Source organism: Epargyreus clarus, unplaced genomic scaffold (assembly GCF_041222505.1).
Source record: "Epargyreus clarus isolate Ecla_fem2 unplaced genomic scaffold, WU_Ecla_fem_2.2 ptg000023l, whole genome shotgun sequence".
Lineage (NCBI taxonomy): Eukaryota > Metazoa > Arthropoda > Insecta > Lepidoptera > Hesperiidae > Epargyreus > Epargyreus clarus.
The window spans coordinates 15,410,632-15,433,537 of record NW_027332230.1 but is presented as its reverse complement, the minus strand read 5'-3'; the positions used below and the strand labels follow the sequence as shown (position 1 = coordinate 15,433,537).

The window sequence follows — 22,906 nt, the reverse complement described above, 5'->3', positions numbered from 1 at the left end:
ATGCTAATGCTTTAATAATAGATGCAAGAACGAGATAATTGTGTGTCGTTGAGTAGCTTAGAAAACATTTTCTGAAAAACAATCGTGTTTGTGAGTTGTGTTGTATAACACATAAGAATGAATGGGTTTGTCCCTGTAGTTCCGGGACCAGAATAGGGCTACGGTATCCTCTGCCTGTCGTAAGAGGCGACTAAAAGGGGGCTTCCGGGGTTGCGGACGGCAAGAGTGGGAGCTCAAACCGCCCGGCCAGCGACCCCGGGAAGGACGGCGGTATGTGTGGTCGCATACCGTCGTGCACACCAGACGGTGTGGTGAGCATCAAGCTCACCTGGGCGGAGCCCGACGGGGCACAGCGCTAAGAGGACTCCGGTTGCGTTCCGTTGGAGATCCCGGAGTCCTCTACGCAGCGCCGAGGACGGCCACCGGGGGGATTTTAGTGCGGTAAGAGTCCCACATAACCCCGTGTCGCTTCCACGGCACCGGGTACCTTTTGAAGGTTTCCCCCTCGTTAACAAAAAAAAAAAAAAAGAATGGGTTACAGTCGAGGTCGAGGTGGCTTCATTTCATGTGTGATTCTGTGCTTGCACTTGTTAAACATTATCGCAGGCGTTATGGGCGTTTTGAAAGAATTTCAAACTCTTTAGTTTGTTGTTTAACTGAACTTTTCTATACTTAATCCATATTAGAATAAGATTGTTTAGTTTACTCAAATCCACATTCAGTTAAACCCTGAACCCTTCAGCGGGGCCTTTTTTTAGAAGATTGAAGTTGCAAATAAGTATGCTGTCCAGAATGATAAGTGGTCAATATTACCCATGGAAATCTGAAACCAACCAGTTAAGTCCTACCTGCCACAGATGCTTTGCTTTATCATTTATATCTTTCTTACATCCTTTAAATCGGAACAGGAGAAGCGTTTAACATGGTAGAAATGGTGTGGCGTTGCTGCCTCTGGAGTTAAATCAAAAATTATTTTAATACCTTGAGAATGAGTAAATGAAATCTGCGCAACAAGAATGACAGAGGGTTTAACACCTTGAAAATAAGTTAATGAAATCTGACCCTTACCATGAGTTTTAACGTTTTGACAAATATGACTGTTTTGGTATTTGTATTCGCCCATACAAATTCCAATTAGCGCCCCTAGCGGATTGTATCAGAACTAAAGTGTCAGTAACGTAACATTAAATGTCTAAATTGACGAAATGGCAATTTATGTTTTGTCTCTCTTTTTGCGAACATATACTTGAGCACTTACTTATTGTTACGTTTACTCAGTCTACGGAAGCAAACGGAAAATAATAATGGATTGAGTAAACGTAACGTAAAATTGTGGGATGTATTGAAAACTCATGGTAAGGGTACTGAACAAGACGATCAAATCACGCATTACCCAAAGTACATGTTCTATTACGTTTCTTATGACTTCACCGATTAGTTAATCGCAGGTGATCATAATTCATAACTATTGTTTATTCTCATTGTCCGATATAACGTATGAGTTTGTTTACACTGATTATCCCCCGAGGTATCTATTATCAAACTATGTAGTTATAATGTATTAAGCCTACTTGCTTCACTCGAAGCGTAAAATAAACGTTCCATTATGATACATTTTAGTGTAGGTATTTATATTTGAAACTAGTTGAGCCCCGCGGTTTCACCTGCGATTTCGCCCGCTTTAAAAAGTTTATCTATACATATAAAGATAAAAAGAAAACTGCGAGGCACAGCTAGTTCTAAACTATAAGTAGCCTAAGGTACAACTTACAACAGCTACCTACCAATAAAAGTCCCGTAAAAATCGGTTCACCCATTTCAGAGATTATCCAGAACAAACAGACAGACAAAAATTGTAAAAAATGTTATTTTGGTGTATGTGCTGTATGTATATTCATATGCATGTAGTAAAAAGGGGTTATTTCAATATTAAAAATTAGCCATTTGCATTCAGTGACCTACAATCGTCGATTAGAATTTTTTAATTTAAATTTTTTTTTAACTCAAATGATGGATTTTTTCACAAGTTACAGTGTTTTCAGGTTTCACACATGACGGACAGGAATTTTTTTTGACCTATTTTGGTGTTTTTTTCCAATTCTATTGCAGTAAATCAATTTTTAAAAAGTATGGAATTAATCTCCATTAAATTATCTCGACAATAGTATGCAAAATATCTTGATTCCGTGAACTATCAAGGCTATAATAATAAAAATAGCCGCCAAAATGAAGCGAAAAAATTTTTTCGATCGTAAAGCACTCTCTGATGCTTCGCATCATGAGTCGTGCAAAACAGACACTCCAATTTTATTTATATGTATATTTGTGAAGATACTTAAGTAAAATATTAGCAAAAGCACGTTGAGGTTTGGCCACTGGGATTCAAGTTTGATTCTAAAACACCTCTGTATTTCAAACAATGTTGATTTATGAATTTGAAGTAGAAAACGATTGTAGAGTCTACCTAATGATAAGTAAACACTGCCGTCCATGGACATCCGCAATCAACTCCAAATAGAATGGCGTCCCAAAAGAACGAATACACCATAAAGAAACACTTCTAACGTGTTGTATAAACGTTATGAAGATATTTAGCTACTAAAAAATTGCAAATATAGTTTAGCTTTTTTAAAGCGGAGAAAATCTCATAGATCCACTCCCGTGGGAGAGGTAGGGCTATGTCGGCCTCTTCATCAACCACCCATTATTATCCCACTGCTAGGCACAGGTATCATCTCAGAATGAGAAGAATTAGGCCATAGTCTACCGCGCTGGCCAAGTGCGTATTGTTAGACATACTTACTATTTAATGAATCTCTCAGTGTGTAGGTTTACTCACGATGTTTTCCTTCACCGTTTAAGCAAGTGATAATTAATTTCTAATATGTATATAACTTTGAAAAATCAGTTATGCGAGCCTGAGATTTGAACCTTGGACCCCTCGATCGAGAGGCCGAGTTTCTTAACCACTAGGTCTTTAAACGGATAAATTGTGAGGCATTATTAAATAGTGGGGTTGGCTTATATTAATAATCCCGGAATAATCGTCTCCTAGAGAATCTTCTCGGTCATAAAGGGTATCTTTGAGATCTGAATAATCTCTCCCAAGACCCCTTGTTGACAATGTCGTAAGATGTTGGGTGAGAGGGTGGGAAATCCCCATAATTAAGTATAACACGAAAGTGCTTTATAATGGCGTCAAGGTTCCAAATCCTATTAACCAACAACTAGGCACCGCGGAATTTTAAATATTCTATAGTATAATATTACAGCCATTTGACCGATTTTCATATTAAATTAGTAACTAAGTTTCCGCTCTTTAACCGGCCGTCTGTCCGTCTGTGACAGGTATCTATCTCTTCAACTATATCTAATAGGTAGACATTGGCAATAACAGCAAATACTAAAAAAAGTTAGAAATAAAGTGGTACCTACACAAGAAACTAGATTGAACACATTTGAAGGTGAACCCTTTGTACCTTTTTCTGCCTCATAACAACAGCGTTAAACACTGCTGCGTTCCGGTTTGTACGGTGTGGTACGAGAGACAGTTTTCCGAGGCGTTCCAGCTTAGTCCTCAGGGGTAGCGGCGCATCTGTGGCCGGCCTGAGGCCTTATCGGCCTTTATCGGCCTTTTTCCATTTTCGCAATGTTTGTAATTCTATATTTACGAGTACTATGTAAAATGATAAAACTAAAATACTTTTAATAAAAATATTATATAGTATTCAACATATCATGATGGTTTCTGAACACGAAGGATTCCGGTGCAAATTTTATTCGCATTTGGAAGAGTTTTATTTCGGATAATTTTCACTAGTGTGCAATACCCCTAAAGTTAAAGTATTTATGAGGTAACAATGAAGGGGATTTGTATTGTAGAGTTGTGATTAACAGCCTTGATGAAGATTAGTTGTGTGCGCTTGGTTTGAATTTAATAACACATTTGATGTGAAACCAGCTTCCAAACACCGCATCATCATAATATGTCTGTCGTGCAAAGGATTCAGGGTTCAAAGCCTAGGGTTTTCTTATAAATTTATCTTCTGGGTCTGGGTATTTTTGTATTCACTTATGTTTGTATAATCATAAAAACATAAAAATAAATATAAACGCTTTCTACACTCACAGCCCCACTCTAGGATTCTCTGTATCGTGGTTGCCATAGGCACACACAAAGACAGACACAGAAAATATATCTAAATACATCATACAGATATCTGTCTGGCCGGGAATCGAACCTGGAACCCCATGCACGTCAGACCCGTACGGTGCTCGCTCCGCCACGCGTGTCTTTTCATGTATTTTACATTACATATAGAAATAGTAAAAGTATTTCAACCACCTGTAGTCAGCGACATCGACATGTATAGCTAATATCTGTATAATCAACCCCAGATAGTATTAGAGTACTACCAGAGGTGGTCGCAGATGGCTGCTACCGAGGACTAAAATGGATTGCCTCAAATAAGTCCCTGCCTTACCACAACCATACTTCAACACATAGCCGCGCTTAACAACGTGGTTTTAAACAGAAATATACATATTGGTGGTGCCCCGAGAGCTGAAACATGAAAAGTTCTACCACCTTGAAAACTATGAAATTATGAGTGTAGAAAGAGTAATTCGTTGTCAATATGCAAAATATATGTAAATGTAACCTTCTTGTTATGTAAATGTAAACATTATAACATAATATGGCATAAATGATAATATTTTATTGCCTTTAGAAATACAGCAGTGCTGGCACGTTTGTATCAATGTAATATGAAATTCATACAAAAAAAAATGTATACTCGTAAGAGTTGTTTTAGTAGAGAAAATAATAAAAAAAAACAATAATTATATAGGTTTTCGTTTCTCTGAACAATGTAGTTCATCAGCTACATAGAAGATAAAAGTAAAATTTTACACGCATTCGCAAATCCATAATTATATCTATAAGCTCAGTTGAAAAATGTCTTACAAAAGACAAAAAACACTCACATAGGAACATATACAACAGCACATAAATTTTACACAACAATATTAGAGTAAGGTATTTACTTACAATTAGAAGGAAGAAGGTTGCGAGATATTCTGAATTAACCAGATTCATCTGTTATCTAATCACGTGTGCTCTCCTTTATAACCACTCGTCAAATACGAGTCGAACGAGTGATGGTTCAGTAAAAACAAATGTAAAACTATCGTATGCCGTCGTTTGGTTATCACGGAGTAAATAGATGCTTAGTGCATGTTTTTCAGATTTAAACGGTTATTGTCACTCGTGTTTTCATTGGAACGTTTAAAGAAAATACGTTTTACAGTCTCACTGAAATGAATACCAATGAGTGTACAGTGATATTCTGATACAAATATTCTGATGCTTAACATAGGGTTAAGCTTAACATAGGTTAAGTATCAGGCAAGAGTGGGAGCTCGAACCGCCCGGCTAGTGACCCCGGGAAGGACGACGGTATGTGTGGTCGCATTCCGTCGTGTACGCCAGACGGTGTGGTGACACAAAGTCACCTGGGCGGAGCCCGACGGGGCAGTGCGCTAGAGGACTCCGGTCGCGTTCCTTTGGAGATCCCGGAGTCCTCTACGCAGCGCCGAGGACGGCCACCGGGGGGGTTTTAGTGCGGTAAAAGTCCCACATAACCCCGTGTCGCTCCCACGGCACCCGGTACCTTTTGAAGGTTTCCCCCTCGAAAAGAAAAAACAAAGGTTAAGTATCAGAATATTAGATACAAAAGGGCCTCAAGTTATCTGAAACAAATGTTTCGCTACCCGTATTACACTCAAATACTCACTCACTCACAAAGAAACCTTTTATGATTTCTATATGATCGTGCCAAATTGGCATCATTTTTTGTTTTATAACAAAAATTTTATTCAGCTGTATCTAGATATAACAAATAGTAACAAATCATTGGAAGCTCTCAAGATCACTTCCTTTCGATTGGTGGGTACTTCAAAAAATGTGGCATGCTTGTGTTTGCATTTTTTATACGTATATTGTTGTAATTTTTAATATTACGGTTCGTTTATATTTACTGACTTCGAACATGTCAGACATCGACGTGGTATACAAAATAATATTATTTTATTTACTTTATTTATATAGAAAAATATTAATTTGTAAGAATATTGGTATTATTTCTATTAGGGTAGCGGCGCATCTGAAGCCGACCTCAGGTAGGAATACTTATCCGATCTGGGGTTTGATTACAGATTACAGGCGGCAGCTACTAACCATCAGGTGGACTGCATGCTCGTATGCTACTCCTATATTATAATAAAACACTTGTAAATAATTTTATAAGATAATAAAATATATATTCAAATGTGAGACAAATTTTAACATAAGAATATTTAATACCATCTAAGACGATTAAGGAATCTGACATTCTCGAGAATCTTAAGCTCATTAAGGATTCATCCGTATGACGGCTTTCGGCTGAGCAGAATGATGTGATTAATGAGAGTACCTTGTTTGAATTAACATGATCGTTTGTTTAAAACATTATTTATATAAGCTTTCATTTTGTATTTGGCGAATACCGAATTTGTATCATAATACCTACTAGAGATATTTCATTTGTAAGGTGGTAAAGTCTGTATGGTTTGACCGAGGAGGTATCTCCGCTACACTGGCTTTGCGTGAAGCAGTTTGCGTTTCGGTGGCAGAGTGTGGGTGGCAGCTAATTTACATATGCGGCGAGCGTTATAGTTCTCAGGAGTGGCAACACATCTGTGATCGGGTTCAGGTAGAATCTAATAATGGAAAAGGCCACAAATATTTGGTCAATTATTATAAAAACCTAAAAACATATCCATGGTTACTCCTATAATGTAGACGCATTCAACGACATATTTATGTTAAATCTGTTACGTCATGGGCTGACAGACGTGCTGGGTTGTAGGACTTGCTCAATAACACATACATACGCTCGAAAAAGGTTACCTTCCGCAGTCGGGTAAAGATCCTTCGATAAAGTTTAACACTTGCTACCCAATTAAAATTACGACGACTGACGCAACGCGCCCTCTAAAGAACGGAAGCAAGAATTCTAGTTACTAGAGGTCACCGAATGAATTCTCAACAGCTATTGACGTTGCCTAACTTTAAAGATCGATTACTGAAGGTGGTAGAGCGCTTTGTGGTTCGACTCCGGCGGCACCACCGCCGCACCTATTTCTGCTTCATAACAGCAGTGTTTAGCGTTGCTGTCTGGTTTTGAAGGGTGTGATAAGGGAGACATATTTATCTGAGGCGTTCCAGCTTAGTCCTTGGCAGGGGGCAGTTATAGGCACTTACCATCAGATGGACTGCGTGATCGTTTGCTACTCCTATATTATATTTAAAAAAAAAATCAATATTAATTTATAAATCGCGGGACTAAACCCATTTCGCACAGCATATCTACTATGTATGTATTATTTGTACGGCTATGAGTTACAATGGCCCGTTATCAGTGTACACCGTTGTAAATACTTTCGTCAAGTGGCGATGAACAATCTGCCTAATCCAAGCGGATGCAGGCTATTGAGACTTGTACAAACTGTATCCTTATCGTCTGTGCTTACGACGTAAATTACCTTTTTCTCAAGAATACTGTAAAACTGAGGCTAAATTTCTTGCAGTCATAAATTTTATCTAGACTATTTTCGCGCTAAATTAGATTAGCTACTAATCTAAGTGAAGTCTCAGGCTAATCACAATGTCAGTTATAGACTTAGATTTTTGATAAGACGTCATAAGTGTACGCTTCAAGGAACGAGACAAAAATATGAAAATATTGTGTATCAAAAAATGCATGGATTTTTATTAATAGTAATGTGTAACACACATTATTATTATACAAGATTAAACACTGATCAATACCAGATATACAAGTTTTGCGTGTTTGACAAGATGGAGATCGTACACGGAACCGTTTTCATGGTCGGGTTGGTAACCACTACACCACCGGATCAATAAATAAAAAAATAAAATTCTCACAAACAACGATAAATGCAAAGCCTCAAGAGCGAAAGAGAAAGCGTCACTCTTGAGTCTAAACAAATATATTTACAATGTACATACACTTAATGAAAATTCCGTTACTTTTATCTTATTTTTTATTTGGTAGCATGTATTTACTAATTCCTTAGAAAAACCTAATGTTTATTATTGAATTTTACGATCAGTACAATAAAAAAAAAAAATAAAAAAATACGTGTGGCACTCGGAGACTGCCGCGGTAAAGCTATTGCATAGCATTTTTTATGCTATGAAAACGCTCAGAAGGAATTCCAGAAATACAATATATTCCTCCATAATCATCAACATTTACATTAATACATCTTTATCCACTATTTTATCATATCTCCATTATATAAGACATTGCAAATATCAGCTGACATTTCATAACTCCCAAGCAAGACTGAACATTCTAAAATATAAAATAGAAAAGTATTTAATAAGTGACATAAAGTATTAACAACCAGCAATACAAATGGATCAATGCGATGTGCCTGTGACATTTGGCCGAATGTTACAGGTACATCGCATTTTTCATTAATAAATGCACTTTGTTTATTCATATTTAAAACACTTTGTACACAAATTATTTGTACCATAAATCATAATGGCGTTTTGATTTTGTGCTGTCAAGTCTGTCAGTTGTAATTGTACGTTTAAAAATAACAAACACTCTTTTACGTTATTTTATCAATCCAGAATTCAACATGGCTTATGTTGATAAAACATATTATTTGGATAATATGGTAATATAATTTTAAATTTTATAATGGGAATATAAAATATACTTCACGCATTTTTAAGATTTCTGCACGGATTATAAAAAAATGTGTATTACTGCCATCTGTGTTCAAGTTGACGAATTAAGGTTATCAAATAAAATAATAAGGAATGTAAAATAATACTTTATTCAATTATATCCATATTTTTCTATTGACAGTCAAGAACTCGGTTGCCTGGAGACTTGATATCCAACAGTCCTCCACCGCTATTTTCACTTACACCACCAGGGGCGCCGGCAGCATTTGGTCAAGGTGACGGCGCACCAGTATGCCATTTTCAGTTCTGACTTCATAATGGAGTCTTCCTAATCTTCGGATGACGACTCTGAACTCCCATTTAACTCTTGAGTAACTGCGGACTTGTACCTTATCACCTTGTCCGAACTCCTGCGTTGGCGGTGCATTGTAATGTAATCTGGATAGTGGGGCGGATTTCTTAAATAAGGCATGCATATAGGTTCTTACCTCTCTGCCGAACATTAACTGATAAGGTGATAACTCTTTTGTATTAGGTGTACGTCTCAAGCGTGCCTTGACAGTTAACAGTTTATCAAATAAACTTCCGCTCTTGCTGATATAAAAGAACATTCAGGTATTAGCCGATTATTTTCTTTTTGTACATTCAAAAATTCAAATTTTAGCTTTGTATATATTTCTTCAAATTCGTACCTGTATTTTATTTCCTCTTCTAAATTTTCTTCTTCTGTAAGCCATTCAATTTTTTTCTTGAATCGCGTAGAATTTGTTCAAATTTTCTTGTAAAGAATTCAGTCGTATATTTATTTCTTCAATGTCAATTTTTTCTATTCCCGAAATGTAATTTTCGGTTCGTTTCATTAACCCACGTAATGTGGCTCGTATTTCCTTATTGTTTTTTAGTTCATTCGACATCTCGTCGCCAATATCAAATAAAATAATAAGGAATGTAAAATAATACTTTATTCAATTATATCCATATTTTTCTATTGACAGTCAACAACTCGGTTGCCTGGAGACTTGATAGTTGGATATCAAGTCTCCAGGCAACCGAGTTGTTGAAAGGTGTTACTTATTTTCGTTACGGAATTTCTCGATTCGGTCGCCGCGCTCAAAGCCCGCGATAAAAGCTATGCAATAGCTTAAAAAAAATATTCATAGCAGATTTTTTATCAAATTAATTTTGAGTATCAAAATCATCGCTTTGCAAGGTGATTCGTTTAGCGAGAAGAAATTGTAAAAGAAATTCTATGAAACATATTTTTTGTGCCTAAAACTTATAAACAAGTGGCGTGGAGGCGTGGCAATGTTATTTTGCAAAAAATGTTTGTAGAGTTCATTGACCCGATTGCGGAGGGTAGTGTTTCGGGCGTATGTAATACTTATGTATGTATGTTTCATTCATTGATGCCCAGCTGCGCAAACGGCTAGACGGATTTAAATATGATGTGTCGTGGGAATCGTCTGAATTATGAGAGTTTTAAAGGCTATATTTTTAAGCAGTCAGTTTTATTTATAATAATTATCTCCTTGAAATATAACTGCTTTAAACTGTTGAGCATTTGTGTTAGGATATTATTCATAACATTACATAAACTTTACACATGGAAATTTACAAATTAACGAGTCCAATGCATATAAGGAAAAGTCGGTAAACATTGATATATAAATAACTTCTAACCTTGTGAGTCGGAAGCATTTCATTCAAGGCTGTATAAAGCCTAGGTCGGTGTACGATAGACTTGAATGAAAGTAAAGTAAATGAATTTTGAAGAAACTTCTTGAGCTAATGTTTGATCGTGACGGACTTGTCAGCAAATATGTTAAAGGTCGTTATCTCCGGTTTGAGTCTAATAGGAAAGGTTTGTCTAGAAATTTAGCAGTGATATCTTAGTGGTTTGAAGTTCTGGCGTTAACCTGGTTCGAATTCCCGATACCATTGATTTTTTGCCTTTTAGAAATAAATAACACTCATTTTGTCATCGACGGAAAACATTGTTAAATAACCTACACATCTAAAAGTAATCGAACGTATCGAAGAAAAGACATTTAGTATCGAAGGTTTTCTTTTATTTGGAAATAAGAGTTTCTTTAGTGTACTGAATTCAGTAAAGTAGATGTAGTGTGTTCATAAGATTTTTCAATGTTTCGTAAGACGAAGTATACCTTTTTTGGTCTAAGACATAATAAGACATATTTATAATAATAATCAATCATATGATGAGTATGAAAATGGTAAACCACAAAGTATATTTTGGGTAAAGATAATGACTATTAATTGTATCTGTGATAATATGAACCTTATGTATACTTCTTCATACGTGGATATTCCGATTCATGTGATTAGGAAAAAATGTAGTTAGGGTGGCATTGACCTATTTGTACATACATATATTGTCCTGATTTTATTTTACTAAGTACCTGGATGACCGAGCTTTGCTCTGTGTTTTTTAACCGACTTCAAAAAAGGAGGAGGTTTCTCAATTCGACCGTATATGTTTTTTTAAACGACATTTTCTGAAAATAAAACCTATCTAGATCGAATTATCGCCCCCGAAACCCCCTTAAATATAAAATTTCAAGAAAATCGTTGGCGCCGTTTCCGAGGTCGTTGATATAAATATACATATATACAAGAACTGCTCGTTTAAAGGTATTAGATATACTTATTATTTGTGCTTCATCTCGAATTAACTTAGATAAAGTAAATAGGTTACTGGAATAGGTCGATTTGGTTCAGAATTAGATTAGGGGAATAGCATGTATGTGGTAGGACTATTCTATTAGAATTTATTATTATAGGTTATCGGGACCACTTAACAACGGTTTATTAGCGTTCTATAATTATGTAAAAACATGTCGTTGAGGTTACATCACAGTATTTTTTTTATCAATATAGGACAAAAATCATAATGATTATTGATTTTTTTTTCACTAGTGTATAGCTATCTCTCTCATTAGTATAGCAGTGGCTGCTGATATTAATGAGAGAAATAGCTGAACAGCACAGAGAAACTCCGAAACACACATAAAACTTATGACCCGTATTTTCCGGGAGTTAGAAAGAAAGACATAAGTCGAAATCAAACATCCTATTTTTTGAAATTTTTGTATAAGTTAATGAAATTCAGGACAATCCCAACGCTACTGCTCTCATGGTTACATTAGAGATGATCATTAATCTGGTACCGACGTTATGCGGACTGCAGTAAATTATTCAAACAGACATAATCTGTGGTCTGTGCAGTTATTGTCATTGTATTTGATCGGGAATGCTAACTCCAATTAATACCTATAAATGATTTATTTAATGATAATGTATCTGTTTATGTTAAGTACCTGCATAGACTGCATAGTAAATGCTCATAGTTGTAGGACAACTGCAATCAGCCCTAGATAAGAGTAAAGTCCTATTGAAGCTCGATCTCAGATGCGTAGCTAACTCTGAGGATTAATTTGGAAGATCTAGGGTAAGTATATCTTCCCTAACACACTCTTCAATCCAGAACACGGCAGCGCTTAACACTGACATAATTTTGTGCGATACACTAAAATTTATTATGTACTTCTGCACACATTTTTATGTATTTTTATCATGTTTGAGCTATAAAATACTTAATGGACTTATTTTTTATATTCATAAAATGCAGTGTCGTAAAATTACTGCTGTTGGATTAAAAAGTAAATATTACATAAATATCGCTGCTGTAATGTACCCACTTTAAACAATAGAGATATTTGTAGGCAAATATAATTAACTGAAAGGCGGTAGAGCCAGTATGGTTCGTCCGCAGAAGTACCATCGTCACGCAATTTTAGCGTAAAATAGTTCTGCCGGCTCATTTATGTATTTATCATTTTAGTCTTTCTGATATATATGAAATTGGGCATAAAACAACACTAATAATATCATAATTTGGGTTATTCGAACTTGATCACCAGGGGCAGAATGAGACAGATAATGTGAGATGAACTAACTTACTTTTTATTGGCAGGACAAGGTGGACAACATGAGAGTTTGAACTTCGCCTTTAGAGAACAGCGGTTATTTAGGGCTGAGTTAAAGATTTGCGCTATTTTTACTGATATAGGATATGACTAATGAACCTTGAACATGACCAAAGGAGTCCATTGCACATATAGAATGTTATCCTGCAGTAATTACGATTCGCTCCGCAACAGACCTCGTTCCACTTGTCTAAGGCCACGCGTCACGGCACGAAGTATCTTCAACTTTAGTTGCTTTGCAATGACAAAGATAATATAAAAAAATAATCACGTAAGGCTATCTACACACCGTGTAATATGACGTACATTCAAATTGTACCTCAAGTTGATGACAAATCTCTTACTTAGGTACCCTGTGTACTAAGTTTTTTTTTTTTTATAATATATAGGCAGCAAACGAGTATGCAATTTATCTGATAATAAGTTGCTAAGTATATATGGTGATAAGTTAATTACATATTAAGATGATAAGTTGGAACGCCTGGAACAATTGTCCATTTTACCACACAGTTAAACCCTGAAAATAGGGCAGCACTGAGCACTGCTGGTATTAAGCAGAAATTCGTATGACGGTGCTGTATCAAACCAAACAAGATTGGAATGCGAAGAGAATAATAATTATTGATTCGACATCTTTTAATTTTTGCTCAGAACTATTCGTGTATAAAGTAGTAAAGTTACAAAGTTGAACTATATCACACTACATTAATGATCACTAGTGGGTAACAGCACGCATGCTTCCATGGTAGACATTAAGCCGTCAGTCCCAGTTGTCATTTGATAGCAGTCGTTAAGTGTTCTCGGACAGTTTATGGGCGGTTATTCGTGGCGCCATCTGTTGACGAGTAGTGGGCGCCACAATAATGTATTCTTAAATTCTTCGTCTTATTTATATTGTAGGTATAGCTTTGTTCGTCACCCTCATTTTAGGGTTGAATTGTAAGAAAAAAATATTTGCGGTCGAGTGCAACGAATTACATACGGGTATAAAATGTATCAAGTACGTACGTATACCGTAGTAATTATAGAACAGTGCTACAAACGACCACTTGACAGATTTTCAGATCGTCTGCCTTTGAAGATAATATATCTATTTGTTTAATTACTATCGCGACGACACGTGTACTAAGTGCTATCTTCACATATCTAGCTCTTGATACCAAGTGGGATATCGTAGACTGAAATTAAACAGACACACGCACATACATACATATAAACCTATCTTTAAAACATATATCTTAAGGACATTGTATGAGGGTTGTACCTGAATAAGCGGCTTTGATTTATAATGTTGCGATATATCTATATCTGAGTATCCTCAAGGTATGAAAGCAAAAGTTTAGATATCAATTAAAGTGTTATTTCGACTTATAAATAAACGTTTTCTACACTCACAATTTCGCTCAACCGTTTTTGCATATTTGAAAAATGTTATTAGTAATACTACTTATATTTTCCTATAAGAATTTCAAGTTTCAAGATTTTTCCAGTAAACATCTTTAAAAGCTATTATCCATTTCCGTAACATAACATTCTTATCGTTCAATTTGGCAATTTCCAATTTAAATACAGTATTATTTTATTACATCTACCGTTATTAAAAATAACATTAATTTTAATAAAAAGATAAGCATTAGCACTCAACAGAACATTTGAGGTTTTAATTTAAGATTTAAATCGTTTACAGACTCGTTGGTGTTTCAGATTTAGAGCTTTGAAGTGTTGTTATTAAAATGCTAATTTCATAGCGAAATATAAATAAATATAATCCAGCCATGTGATTAAACTATTAAAGTTTTTACAACGATTAAGGTTTGTGGTTAGATTCATAAACACTAACCAATTAGAATTGATTAATAGATTATAATCACGATTCTACATTTGTCATTTCGTGGCGCTGGCCTTGGATGACGGCATTCATTCTTTTCTAGTAATACAAAGATGTAATTGACGATCTACGCCCATTTTCAATTATCGAAGGTTTTGGTTATTTGGATCATTGGTAAGTAAAATTTGGTTAGATGTTAATAAAGTAAATTAATTATTAAATCCAGAACACAGGCAACATATCCAGCTATCTAGTCTTTCTTCTAGTTTTTCATTTATCGCGTTCCAATCCAATCTTATATCCAATGGACTTCTAATAGCAGAATGTCTGATGGCTGAGATAGCGGTAGAATACCAGTTCTATTGGTTTCGTGTAGTGGTGAGGTCAGTATTGTTCAACCGGGGAGGTACGGTGGTACCTCCCCGTTGCCACGTGGCCACATCCGTTTCAACGAAGAAATGCCGGCTGATTTTAATAAGAGTTGACCATTTTAACTTAGGAGTGGCGACGCATCTGTTTTATATGGACTTGATTACAGATATATATGGATGGTAGTAGTAGGTATGTGGTACCCACATGTGTGATCACATATATATGAGGAATTCTCAGGTGTTCCTCAATAGGAATGCATTTGTGATCACCTTGAGATAGGGAATTCGTACCACATGCACCGCAAATGAACATTGTCGTTAAACAACAGTGATATTTTAATTGCCTATAAAATTTCTTTCATATCCTTATAAGGAACAGCTTAGACTAGTGACATTGTACTAAGCCTTACAATGAGTTTTTTTTTTTTTTATTATATAAGAGTAGCAGACGAGCATGCAGTCCACCTGATGTTAAGTGGCTACTACCGCTCATGGACATCTGTAATCAACCCCAGATAGGATTAGATATTCCTACCTGAGGTCGGCCACAGATGCGCCGCTACCCCTGAAGACTAAGCTGGAACGCCTCGGAAAAGTATGTCTCCCTTACCACACCCTTCAAACCGGAACACAGCAGCGCCTAACACTGCTGTTATTAGGTAGAAATAGGTGTGGCGGTGGTGCCGCCGGAGTCGAACCACAAAGGGTTCTACCACCTTAATCTTTATATCGTAATCTTAATCGTTATCTTAGTATTAGCATACGATTAACATAATTTAACAAGGCCGTGGCACATTGTTTATAAGATCGAGAATTTATTAGCCCTTTTTTAAATATTTAATCGAATTAACTATATATTATTTATTCATTCGTTATCAACTCATTAATGTATTATTTTTGGGCACAGATCTCTTCTCCGTGTTACAGGGGTTGAGGTATTAACCATGGAGTACCATTACGCCAAGAGCGAATTGGTATACTTTATATACCTTTGAGAACTTTTTTGAACTCTTGGCGTAAAGGCTTACTCAAGATGTTTTCCTTCACCATTATAGCTAACGATAATTAATTTTAATATAAACATAACTTTGATAAATCACTAGGTTCTGAACCTTCAACCTCCCGATTGAGATGCTAAGTTTGAAACACTAGTCTAACACTGCTTTATGTTCATTCATTCGCTGTAATTTATTGAAAAGTTTGTTTTGGGAGCTCATGGAGTAGGATTCCTATTTTTTTTTTTAGGAAAACTAATAATACCACTTACTTATTAATCAACTATCGATATATTGTTTTCCTTCCTACTATCAATTGTATAGGTTTTTGTTTTAAGGACCAAAAGAGCATGCAGTCCACCTAAAGGTTAGTTCAACCAGTCTTCATCATTTTATGAGATTTAAGAGGAATCAACCGATATAATTTGTAAAAAAATCTTTATTTTGGAAATGCCACAGTTCACCTGTTAGGCAAGTATCCTTAGAAGCTAGTTCTTAAAAAATGTTTTATCAATACGTTTTTTCTTTATTGGTGCGCTTAAAAAAGTATAACTACAATAGAAACTACGATACAGAAGTTTTTGTTCATTACTGGATATTTTATTGGGTAATTGTAAAGAAAAACCATTTAATACTTTTAGTGGGCCGGTTATTATAACGTTTTTCTTACACGATACAAAAAGTTCTTATATAACTTTATAGCAGATTTATACACCTCGTTAGTTTTCTGCGTACACCATCGCTTATAGCGTCGTTTTATTTTATTTTATTTATTTATAAGTAAGAACCCGTGCTTTTTTATAAAACTGAAGTAGAAAATGAGCAGTCCACCTTATGGACAGTGGCTAGTGGCATGGACATCTGTAATCAACCAGCGATAACATGAGCCCTATCCGAGATTGAATGCCTCGTATCTATAAGTATATCTCCACTACCACTTCCTTTAAACCGGAACACAGCAGCTTTAACTGTGTTGTTCTTAATAAACTACCTAAACCTTTTTCATGAAGCATTCTGTCTGAGAACGCGTGATATCTGTTCGGTAGTAGTATTTGAATGTATTGCACTAAGACAGGCGGCTGGCGGGATCAAATATTACATAACCTTTCAAGATTTCTATACGTTAACAGTGGCAACCCTAAGGTTTTTTTTATTATTATACCTAAACGATGAGGCAGATGGGCTACCTGATGGAAAGCAGTCACCGTCGCCTATGGACATTTACAATACCCGAGGAGTCGCCAATGTATCGCCGGCTTTGGAGAAGAGCTCTTTTTATACCTTTTTTGAAGAGCCCCATGTCATAGCGCTCCGGGCATACCTCAGGAGGAAGTTCGTTCCACATCTTGCACATCCGTGGCAAGAAAGTATATGTATCACATTTATTTAAAGTAGGCTATCGACACAGTTTAGGCATTTTGAGCAAGCCATGTTGAGCTAGATAATCCCGTAGTCCCAGTTTTGTTTAGGATATAAAAAAGATAACAATGAAATTTTACCTTTCCTAACACGTATTTTTAAATTTTTACATTCATTTTCATTTACATATATCATTGCAACAAATTAGTCAAGTGTCAAATCACTTGTTTGTATTATTTGTATCATTTGCCTTAACGGTGAAGGTAATCGTGCGCAGTTCAACTTGTCCGAGAGTTTTATAAGAAAAGTTCTCGGAAGTGTGTGAAGTCTGCCAATCCGCATTTGGTCACCATGGTTACGTTTTACTATAAGAAGAGTGGTTAATGATGATCATCACGAAATTGAAAAACCCAATAAAACTTCATACTCTTCTTTAAATCCGTCAATCCATTTTAACTGTAGGGCGTACCAAAGAATAAGAGGTATGCTCAATAAATAATTCCCTCCGCTGTCGGGTAAGAAACGTTAAATATATATGTCACATGTACCCTTAGTATAAGCTTGTACGTTTTTACAAAAATGACTGTTTTGGTATTTGTTTACGTTTTTGCCCATACATTTCCAATCAGCACCCTCAGCGGACTGTAACTGATTGGAGTTACATTCTGATTGGGATAGTGAAGTTACATTCATTTAAAAACGTAAAACGTACTAAGGGTACAGCTTAGTATGAGTTTTTACTAAGTATGACAGTTTCTCGTTTCTCAAAAAATTGTGTTACTCGCTACCTCTGGTAAATGTCATATTGGTTGCAGTGATAAGTAAGCTTAAATCGCATATTATAACAGCTTCGCACGCAGAGAAAATATCTACTAATAAATGTTGCTATACCGACAAGGTCTTCAATTACGTTATACTTGCAATTAACATAATTATTCAATAAACCATATAATTCCTTTTATGTACAAATGCCAAAGGCAATGTGTATACAGATGGCACAAATTATTAAATAGCTATATTAATAAACAATAATTAGTATTTAGTTACACTTTATGTACACACTGATTTAGTGGATAGATTTTTTGAATCCTTTTACTATCACATGAGTTTGCGTCATCTTCATCCGATATTTTCATATATATTTTTGCAATATGTGTGTGTGCAAGTCTCACACATGAGAGATACAAAAAGTACGGGCATTAGTTTCCTACCTGAGATGAGCCACTATCCCTGAGGACTAAGCTGGAATGTCTCGGAAAAATATGCTTCCCTTACCAAACCCTTCAAACCAGAACACAGCAGCGCTTAACAATGATGTTATTAGGCTGAAATATGTGAGGCGGTGGTGTCCACGTGGCATGAACTATCACCTTCAAGTTACAATTAATGCTCCTCTGTGACCCTTGTGAGTGTGCGTATGAAACGCTTACTAGTGATACGCGTGCGTATGGAACGCATACGCAAAAGGAAAAGGGCTCTATGAAAAAATAAAGTTAACCATGCACGTAGACATCACCCCGCGTTAAAGGGGAACGACGGCATGACGGACGACGTGGCACGGTGACCACATTGCTGCATCCATTCCGGGTTCGATCAGCTCTGGGTGATAATCCCACATTAGGATGCCTTATTTTATTGATATTATGGACACATGGATGACACCACTAATACCCAGACATACATTATAGTCCGCGTAAAACTGCTAGTCGGCTCTGAATATAGAAATGAATCGCGTCGCCATAGCAAATTGTATGACTACATCTGCTCGCAACAACTTCAGAGCGGACTGGTAGTTTGGCGCGGACTATACTTGTATAAATAAAACAAAAATAAAAGGATGTCGGTTTGAAAACATTTTTAACAATTTTTCTTCATACGCCCAACGCTTACATAACAAGTTAATAGTCTGTCAGTACTGGAGGATTAATTTGCCTCGAAATTAAACAATCCTCTCTGTCCTCTCCGCTTTTCATTATCGGCCAGAGACGTAAAACAAAATGCAAAACATTTCATTTTTAAAATGTAATTTAAATGCATACAGTATTTCTCTTTTCACATATTCGGCGTTCAATTTTAAGAGTAAATAAATATAATGTTGAATGTTTTAAGTAATTAAAGTGGCAAAAATGAATGTTCTATGATCATTTTTAAATAACTGCGCGAATTTAATTTATTTTCTCATAATCTCTTGTAATTTTTTTCTGTGGGGATATTATTCAATATATCGGGTCCATCCTAGGATCGTATGGAAACAGTCAAACTAAAGTCGAAATTCGGATATCCCGGCTTGATCCACCTCGTGAAAAATACAGAACAAAAGCCTTTTTGTTTTTTTTTCCTCGTGGGGAAACCTTAAAAAAGGTACCCGGTGCTGTGGGACACGGGGTTATGTGGGACGTTTATCGCACTAAAACCCCCCCGGTGGCCGTCCTCGGCGCTGCGTAGAGGACTCCGGAATCTCCAAAGGAACGCGACCGGAGTCCTCTCAGCGCACTGCCCCGTCGGGCTCCACCCAGGTGAGTTTGTATCACCACACCGTCTGGTGTATACGACGGAATGTGACCACACATACCGCCGTCCTTCCCGGGGTCGCTAGCCGGGCGGTTCGAGCTCCCAGTCTTGCTGCCCGCAACCCCGAAAACCCCTTTTAACAGAACAAAAGCCTGTATAACATTTGACTACATCCTTAGTGGTAATACCTTTTTCTTATTTGGCTGGCACCATGGCTACCATGCATGACCATTGTATCATAAACTTTACAAATTAAATTTGGCCGCTTCAAGTATTGTAATACTTAAAGAATATCTTGTAAATTGAACCAGTGGCTCTCATGATAGACAGACAGACGCGTTTTTAAGTGAGAACATTTTCGCAGATATCAGTTACGACTTGAAGTAGAACACTTGAAGTTTGTAGGTAACTGATGCGTTGCTGCGCGAATAATTATCTTATACTAGGTAATATGCGACTAAGGCAAAAGCGTTAAATTATTTTATCAGGGGCTTTGAGTACTTGCATCCTCGGTATTCTACAGCAGTTTACAGTAGTTAATTATTTAAGTCTCTTGTATTTGGGAGGTCGTGAATCTCAAATATATACGTAAATTTTAGAACGATTTGCCTTTCTTATGTATTTAAGTTATGTATGTGGAGTTTGGTAATAGAGTAAAAAATGTGCAGACTCTATATTTCGTCGTTATTTTCAAATTATTATCAATGCCTCTGAAAATTAATAAACGTATTTCGAAAATTCAATTGAATAGGTCTAAACATCAACTGCCTGGCAGCTGGATGAAAATCTAGTGTCGATTAGCCACAGGGATTTTGCCGTAGTCATCACGCTTGACCAGGCGTGTTGGTGCCGCAGTGGATGAATAATTTTGTAGGGAGCCTATACTGCCCATCCTGTGATTTTAATCTCTTACGTCACATACGGGAACCAATTTCTCTTATATGTCAGCATTCTATAGTGAAGGCTTATTTCAGAATATGTCACATCACACATATCACGTTTTTTGATAGAAATAATGTACCTATGCAATTTTATTTTCACACAATATTTATTATTACGCCTTATTTGGTTTCTATGATTATAAGAAATTCTTTTATTTTTTCGTGGACAAATTGAACTTTAGCCTATACTTAAATAAACAAATGTTTAGCCAGTTAAATCGTCAACAAGCTATATTACGGTTAAAATATATTAAAAAATAAAAATAAATCACTCTTTCTTAATCTCTTTCTTTCTTAACATATTAAATTATCATTTAATGTATATTACTTATTAAATAATAATGATTATTATAAAATAAAATAAAAACTCACCGTTATTTTTTTCTCCCGTCAACCCAAAGCTTCACTCAACACTAAAATAAATTGTCTAAGATGCCGCTGTTATGGATCACAAACACAAAAAGTATTTTAATATTTTTTATTCAGGAATTACGAATAATCCGAGGTACTTTTGAATATATATTTTTTTAGCAATTACGAAAAATCCGACGCGTTTTTCAAAACTTTTTATTCAGGAATTGCCAATTTTCTGATTAGTTTTGAATATTTTTTATTTGGGAATTGCGAATATTCCGACGTGCGGGAAATAAACGCGCGACGCGTGCGCCGCTTGTGTTCTCGCGCCAAATATTGAGTCGCGGTCGAGAAACATTTTTGTGATTGTTGACAATTGCCCTGGGAAGTGCCTTTGTTGCGCTACGTCTAATTAATTTATGTCGGAAATAAAATTGATTTAAAATAAAATTTATTTACTTATTATATATTATTTTTTTGTGACAAAATTTATATAATTACAATACAACGTTTAAAAACAATCAAACAAGACTTAAACTAAAACTACTAAAATTAACACAAAAAATTTATAAATAAATTAAATGAGCTATACGCTGCCCCCAGGAAGTGTACTAGCAGCATGAAATTGAATTTTATTATAATTTATATAAATAATAAAATCGTATTACGGATTTTTGGATACAATAATACTATTAAAATACATCTTCAGCTTATCCAGTTTTGAAATTTAATTTTGTTTCTTGTCAAAATCGTTTACGTTTTAAATTAAATACAAAACAAGCCGCTGTAAGTACTTACTTTAAAAGTTCGCTTCCGTGACATAAGAGGCATAAGGGTCTAATAAATTTTCCTATCTCGTATATTTATTTGTACAAATACTGTACCAAGCATGGAAACCATTGATATAGATATGTGAATTTCTGTGAATAGATGGTTTAGTACTGTATTATACACAAATCTGCAAATAATAAACAATACAACCAAACTAGGTTTTATTTAAGTGAACGGTAAATTCCATTGCCCATAACAACTAAAAGATCAGTTTTACTATATGTATACATTTACATTTCACATTATGTTTTTATTTAAAAGGATCATACAAATAACTATTATGAAATAGGTATATTTTTGCTAAGCTATTTACTAAATTTTTAAGCTTTTTCATTATTGAAAATAAATATCTTTTTGTATACTCAATACTCATGTCTCCAGTTATCATAATAACGTAGTTCTAATATAATAGGCGGGAATACTATTTCATGTGGAGCACGCATTGTACGAAACGATTTCGTAATTACGCCACAACGTTCACGGGCCGTGTGGCCTAATGGATAAGGCGTCGGACTTCGGATCCGAAGATTGCAGGTTCGAGTCCTGTCACGGTCGCAATTAGTGACACAACACTTTTTTTCGCATCTGTGAATTATTTTATTATAAATTTTATTTTTATTATATAATTAAGATTTATAAAGAGTTTTTAAAAGTAGAATTTTTTTTTCATTCTTTTAATTTTTCTCTAGTCTCTTTCATTCCTTACCTGAATAATTATTTAATAGTGAACAATGCATAAAGTAATTTGACATAACGAGTTTAACCTTATTTAAACAAGATCAAATCGATATCCTCTTTTTATTTCCTTATTTTTTCTATAGGTAAAATCTTCGATCACTAGTATTAGTGATCGAAGGGTAAAATATATAGTAAGATATGTAGGAGGTACATATATAGTAAGATGAGCATATTGAAGCTGACCATCATAAGCGCCGAATTCAG

General features: G+C 35.5%; 1 protein-coding gene and 1 non-coding gene across 3 annotated transcripts in view; one reads left to right on the top strand and one right to left on the bottom strand.

The window, feature by feature from the left end:
- LOC140751839 (proton-coupled amino acid transporter-like protein acs) overlaps positions 1–21,474 on the bottom strand; it is a 41,209-nt gene extending 19,735 nt beyond the window's left edge. Inside the window, exon 1 of one of the 2 annotated variants that reach the window (XM_073085910.1) lies at positions 21,152–21,474. The gene's annotated coding sequence lies outside the window, so the exon portion shown is untranslated. Of the gene's footprint in view, positions 1–5,050; positions 5,161–21,151 lie in introns of those variants that run through there. The other variant, XM_073085911.1, reaches the window with a different exon arrangement.
- A 972-nt stretch (positions 21,475–22,446) lies between these two features.
- TRNAR-UCG (transfer RNA arginine (anticodon UCG)) lies at positions 22,447–22,519 on the top strand. The gene has a single exon. It is a non-coding gene; the product is annotated as a tRNA-Arg (tRNA).
- The last annotated feature ends 387 nt before the right edge of the window (positions 22,520–22,906 follow it).